This window comes from Polyergus mexicanus, unplaced genomic scaffold (genome assembly GCF_030449975.1).
Source record: "Polyergus mexicanus isolate NDT 795.1 unplaced genomic scaffold, iyPolMexi1.0 SCAF_12, whole genome shotgun sequence".
Lineage (NCBI taxonomy): Eukaryota > Metazoa > Arthropoda > Insecta > Hymenoptera > Formicidae > Polyergus > Polyergus mexicanus.
This window is the reverse complement of record NW_027223332.1, coordinates 2,065,980-2,072,996: the sequence shown is the minus strand read 5'-3', so window position 1 is coordinate 2,072,996 and position 7,017 is coordinate 2,065,980.

Sequence of the window (7,017 nt, the reverse complement as noted above, 5' to 3'; positions counted from 1 at the left end):
ACGCACGTGGCTTCTTTCACGTGCGACCTACTTCGCTCCCATAACTGGAGACTAACGGGATCAACGACGTTTTCTCGATCGTACTTTTCTGTCGCTATAAGCTTATCCACCATACATAAGATAAATTTCCATAGTACACGTACAATTAACATTGATTATTATTTCTTTGCGTGCGATATTGTTCCTGAATGGCATACAATTTCGCTGGATTATCTCAGTTAAGTTTGCGAGGTCGCGAATTTATCAAGTCGTACGTTATTTTCCTGCATTTTCCGCGCTTGTCTATTGATCTCGCGAGGGGAAGAGAGACGGCGAGCTATCGGAAGCGCGATCGATCGATAAATTATAGCGAAGAAGACAGCTCAGAAAGGAATGCGAGACGCGTTGCTGATTGGCGGTCGCTAGCGTCGCAACAACGATCTAATCGTCGCTTATTTCTTTGCCAATAACTTCTTAGTTTGTTTATTCACCGTGGAAAATTATCAGTCGTAAATAGAATTGGAAACGTTACTCTATAAAAGTACAACACTTATCTTTGTAGGAATTTAAATAGTAATTTGCAAATTTTAATTTTCTCGAAAACTTTTATCAAACATTGTTTTTAAATATTCATGAGAGAAATATTGATATTGTTAAGAGTGTATTCCAATATTCACTATAAGTATTATAAAATCTATAATTTACGTTACTATAGATTTTCAGTGACTGGCAGTGACTATCGGAATGTAGCCTACGATGGAAGGCTGCAAAATATTTTTCAAAAAATACATCTATCGAATAGATATGAGATAATAAAGAACCAAAAAATAACGGCTAATTCGTTACCGTTACCGTTAGAAACAGAAAAAAGTAACGATCGTTACCGAAATGAAGTAACTGTAACGATAACGACGTTACAAGTAACGCGTTACTTCCCAACCCTGGCTCATAAATCCTGACGCGCGTAGCAGCGAGGAGGGAGAGAAGCGCGGAATCCGTGGCTTACGGGATATACGTCGCAATATGCAGGCGCTTCGCTCGTGCCTTTTGTCGACGCGAGATACAGCCCGAATCTGTCGCCCCGCAACAGGTGGACGCAGGGGGGATGGGGGGAAGGGGAGGGGGGACCGCCCGGCTCTTCCCCGAGTCGCCGCCTCACCTTACACGCCACGGTCTACGTAATAACACGTTGCCGCCACGGTCCGACCAATATATTAATTACCGCTCAATATATTAATTACTGACCCTGTAATCTTGCCGGGATGCGCCGTGGAATCTCGCTACGGAACGTTCGGGACGCGATCCAACATTCTACGGCCATCTACATTCTCGCGTCCATTATTCGTTCATCGTCCTTCGTCTTTCTTTCTCTTTATCCGCGAATTCTTCTAGCTCTTCGTGTTCTACTATTCTACGTTCTCTGCGAGGGCAAACAAACCTCTATTAAGCTAGCAGGACCAAATCAGCAGAATCAAACTGGACCTATCAGATTATTTAGTACCCATTTTGTACTAATTTGTACCAATAATAATAATTTTGTACCTTGTGCCATTTTCAAAAAAACCGTGGCGCTGCTACCATCAAATTAAGCTAGCAGGACCAAACTAAAACAAAACAAAAAAATAAAAATAAGACCAGAAATAGAAAGGGCTGAATTTGTACTAATTTGTACCACCCAAATAAACTCAATATATTTAGCCCTTATGCTTAAAACAACCCCCAATTGAATTTAGCCCAATTAAGCTCAAGAGTAAAGTACTCTTTCCAATCAGCAGAATCAATCGCTACTTACACACTGGACGCGGCATAATTTGTACCGCCAAAATGTGAAGTTTCAAATTTTGTACCCCCGCCGTTCCTTCGAAAACTACCCCCGACCCATCTCAATCTCAAGAGTAAAGTACCTTTCGCCACGAGCAGAATCAATCGCTACTTGTACACACAACGCGACATAATTTGTACCATCAAAATCTAAAGTTACAGATTTTGTACCCCCGCCGTTCATTCGAAAACTACCCCCGACCCATCTCAATCTCAAGAGTAAAGTACCTTTCGCCACGAGCAGAATCAATCGCTACTTGTACACACAATGCGACATAATTTGTACCATCAAAATCTAAAGTTACAGATTTTGTACCCCCGCCGTTCATTCGAAAACTACCCCCGACCCATCTCAGTCTCAAGAGTAAAGTACCTTTCGCCACGAGCAGAATCAATCGCAACTTGTACACTCGGCGCGGCATAATTTGTACCGCCAAAATGTGAAGTCTCAAATTTTGTACCCCCGCCGTTCCTTCGAAAACTACCCCCGACCCATCTCAATCTTAAGAGTAAAGTACCTTTCGCCACGAGCAGAATCAATCGCTACTTGTACACTCGGCGGGACATAATTTGTACCGCCAAAATGTGAAGTCTCAAATTTTGTACCCCCGCCGTTCCTTCGAAAACTACCCCCGACTTCTATCTGTCTCAAAAGTAAAGTACCCTTCGCGACGAGCAGAATCAATCACTACTTGTACACACAACGCGACATAATTCGTACCATCAAAATCTAAAGTTTCAGATTTTGTACCCCGTTTTTTTTTTTATTGTGTTTTTCATGTAGTTTTTCGTTCACAAACACATACATACACATCCTCATGCATACCCGTATACATGCAAGTACGTATGTTTATTTCAATACCTTTATACGTAGAATCATTAAAAAAATTTAGAATAAATTCATTACTGAAAAACATAATAAAAAAAAAACAGGGTACAAAATCTGAAACTTTAGATTTTGATGGTACGAATTATGTCGCGTTGTGTGTACAAGTAGCGATTGATTCTGCTCGTGGCGATAGGTATTTTACTCTTGAGACTGAGATGGGTCGGGGGTAGTTTTCGAAGGAACGGCGGGGGTACAAAATTTGAAACTTCACATTTTGGCGGTACAAATTATGTCGCGCCGAGTGTACAAGTAGCGATTGATTCTGCTCGTGGCGAAAGGTACTTTACTCTTGAGATTGAGATGGGTCGGGGGTAATTTTCGAATGAACGGCGGGGGTACAAAATCTGTAACTTCAGATTTTGATGGTACAAATTATGTCGCGTTGTGTGTACAAGTAGCGATTGATTCTGCTCGTCGCGAAGGGTACTTTACTCTTAAGACGGATAGAAGTCGGGGGTAGTTTACGAAGGAACGCCGGGGGTACAAAATTTGAAACTTCACATTTTGGCGGTACAAATTATGTCGCGCCGAGTGTACAAGTAGCGATTGATTCTGCTCGTGGCGAAAGGTACTTTACTCTTGAGATTGAGATGGGTCGGGGGTAGTTTTCGAATGAACGGCGGGGGTACAAAATCTGTAACTTTAGATTTTGATGGTACAAATTATGTCGCGTTGTGTGTACAAGTAACGATTGATTCTGCTCGTGGCGAAAGGTACTTTACTCTTGAGATTGAGATGGGTCGGGGGTAGTTTTCGAAGGAACGGCGGGGGTACAAAATTTGAAACTTCACATTTTGGCGGTACAAATTATGCCGCGTCCAGTGTGTAAGTAGCGATTGATTCTGCTGATTGGAAAGAGTACTTTACTCTTGAGCTTAATAGGGCTAAATTCAATTGGGGGTTGTTTTAAGCATAAGGGCTAAATATATTGAGTTTATTTGGGTGGTACAAATTAGTACAAATTCAGCCCTTTCTATTTCTGGTCTTATTTTTATTTTTTTGTTTTGTTTTAGTTTGGTCCTGCTAGCTTAATTTGATGGTAGCATCGCCACGGTTTTTTTGAAAATGGCACGAGGTACAAAATTATTATTATTGGTACAAATTAGTACAAAATGGGTACTAAATAATCTGATAGGTCCAGTTTGATTCTGCTGATTTGGTCCTGCTAGCTTAATAGAGGTCCGTCAATCAGTGTCGGCCAAATGGATTTTTAGGGCCGCGATGCATTTTATTCGTGGCGCGTATTTTATTCATCTTGAAAATATTCGATTCTCGTGATAGATTTGCGTGATTTAGTCGAGGTGAAACTTATTTGAACCTCGAGATTCTTATCAAAAATACCTGGTGGCTTAGTGTTTGTGTGATTGGAAATTAATAACATAACCCGATCTATGCCATATACTCGTGATACTTTTATATTTATTATTACGATATGTCTATATGCGAACGGAAAGGTTCGAATAATCGTTTAGCCGACTATTAACACCTTCTATACTGAATAGCTTATATCGAGATCGATGTTGCGCTAAGAGATATATCGGTTCTCGTTACGCCTCGTAAGATTCAAGTCATGTAATAGGCGTTCAGCCTCTACAACCCCACCTTCTCAGATATGTGCCTGTGACATTATCTGTAGTTTAGATTATGCGGACGAAGGAGATTAGATCGTATAAAATTATCGCAGAGAAACTCTATAATATTCTACATAAAAGTGAAATGGTTTGTTAAACTATTACACTTGTAGATATATTGCTTAATGTTACGCAATAAAAACCTGATTCAAAAAATGAAAATTGACGCGGGAAACATAATGATCTTTTAATTATTATATAATGAAAAATAATTTTACTCCGATTTTTCGTTTCTTTCATTAAATTTTGGCGTTAAGTTAACTATTATTGAATTTATCAACGAAAAATATATAATTTATAAAGTTAAATATTTGTCTTATTATGACAAAAATTTGGCAGTTTTGTACGCGGAAAACATTACGTGCGTATAATTAAATGTTAAGAATAAATTCCTTTATCTTACATTTTTTAAATAAATCTTTTTTATCGCTTGCATTTCATAAGTAACACATACCGCATCTCATTCTAAATATTGCATAGTACATATTACATGAATAACTACAATTTCGATTTGCAATTTTACTCCTACGCAATATACACCCGATATACACTCGTGTCTTATTCTCACGGTAATCGCATGCCGATGACAGTTCCAACATTTATTCCACGTGGTTGATTTTTTTTTTTTTGCATAAAATACGAGTGTCTCTTGTTTTATTTTATTATATCAATGGATATAATGATCACTGTGGAAAATGATTTTTGAAATGATGATTATTACAACTATTCACTTGCGCTGTAAAAATGTATTATTACGCGAAATACCAAACGATATGAATAATTAAGATTTATTTTATTCTTTCAATAATTGTGTTTGAAGATATTTAAGAATATGCGCTTGTGGCCTATTCTAATTACTTTTAGTTAAAATTAACTGACCGAAAAATTTACGTTTAGCTGTTGAAAAATATATAATTTTAGCATATTTTAAATATTTAACCAATAATTTCTTATAATGCAACGTTTACATAAGATTTTCTGTACATTTTGAACATAGATATGACCAATGACAATATGATATTACATCTCAAAACGTAATTGAATAAATAATTTACAATTTTTTTCTCTCGTCAAGCATTAATAAAAAAGTATCTATCTCTCGTGATTTAAAAGCTATTGCTAATGCAATTTCTTTGATATTTTAGTAAATTGAGGAAATGCTGTGTATCGATACAAGACGAAATGTTCGAGTGTTGTAGGATAGCAAAATTAAGATTGGTGGGGATTTCTAGAGAGACGCATGCGTGAGCGCGTAACGCCGAACATCTGCCACGTGCGCGGGCGGCGCATAGTGCGTAGATCCGTTGCGTGGACTGAAATCTCGAGGGGGAACATCGTGAAAAGTATGGCCGCATCCGCCATGCGTATGCGCAGCCGCCTGAGGATTGGCTATTTTTTTATCCACTTTCAACTCTAATATATCGAAATGTTAATTAACGGATAGGCGTAGAAGCCATTATACATGTATATAAGTAATGTCTTCTATCGAACTTCATTACATTATATTTATGAAGTCCATAGATGAAAGAGATCCAGAGGATCAATCTTTTCTACGGTGGTAAAATTGAGTTTTTTTTTTTTTTTACAATAGTTGCACTCATTACAGACAGTGCTCCGAGTTTTTATTTATCCAAGAGTTTTTTATACTATATATGATGAAGGTATTTTATTTCATGAACATGTGAATATAACAATTTTCTAGTTTATTGCGGAGTTATATAGAATATAACGCTCTCGTATATAATCACAAACGAATAAGAGAAAGTTCAAAATGTTCAAATATTTCTTTTATTCTCATAAAATCTATAAAAGATTGAAACAATTTCTGAGATAATTTGATGATTATGTAACATGTCAAGAATTAATCTGTTTTATTTTCGAACTCCTCAATTTTAACCGTAAATAATATTGCGATTACAATTATCGGCGAATATATTTACGACTTTACAGATTGATAATGAGTATATAACTTTTCGACAAATATAGAAAGGATGATACGAAAAGAATAGAAATGAGAAAATGCAGTTGGCGAAAGAATGATAGGTGTAATCGATAGAATCGCGTTGCGTTAATTTCCTCTTCGATTCGTCAAGGATTGCCACGAGGGGAAAAAAATAATATCCGACTATCTCCACGCGTGGCAATAACCGTGACCAATTTCTCCTGAAGTGGATTTGGGATTAGACGCGGGAAGTCCACTTCGGACCGTTCCGGATCGCTCCGGAACGCTCCGCGATTCCCGAAAGGTTCTCGTCATTCCTCTTTTCGAGAATAACTGCAAAAAATCAGCTGGAATTATAATTCCTTTTCCTTCGCGACCTTCTTAATTTCGTTAGAAAAACTGGACTATTCGAGGGTTGTAACAGGGAACGAATGCGCCAAGGATCAAAAGGATTTAACGATAATAAATTCCGCGAGAGAAATTATGCCCTGGATTTTCTCGCCCTCAATTCGCCATTCATTGTAGAATTTTTGTGGACGCTATTCGACTCCTCGCTACGTCCCAAGAGGGAATCAATATTTGGAGCTGTGCGTGTTCCGCCATGTTAGTCCAGCTATGCCCAGCCAGCAGCGGCCCCCATGAGGGATGTGTCTGTGAGGGCAGCTGGCGAGGCGTGTACGGGGTTACAGGGATACTCGGGGCCATGACTTGCCACATCCACCCCTGTAACGCGAGCACGCACCATTACTCATATC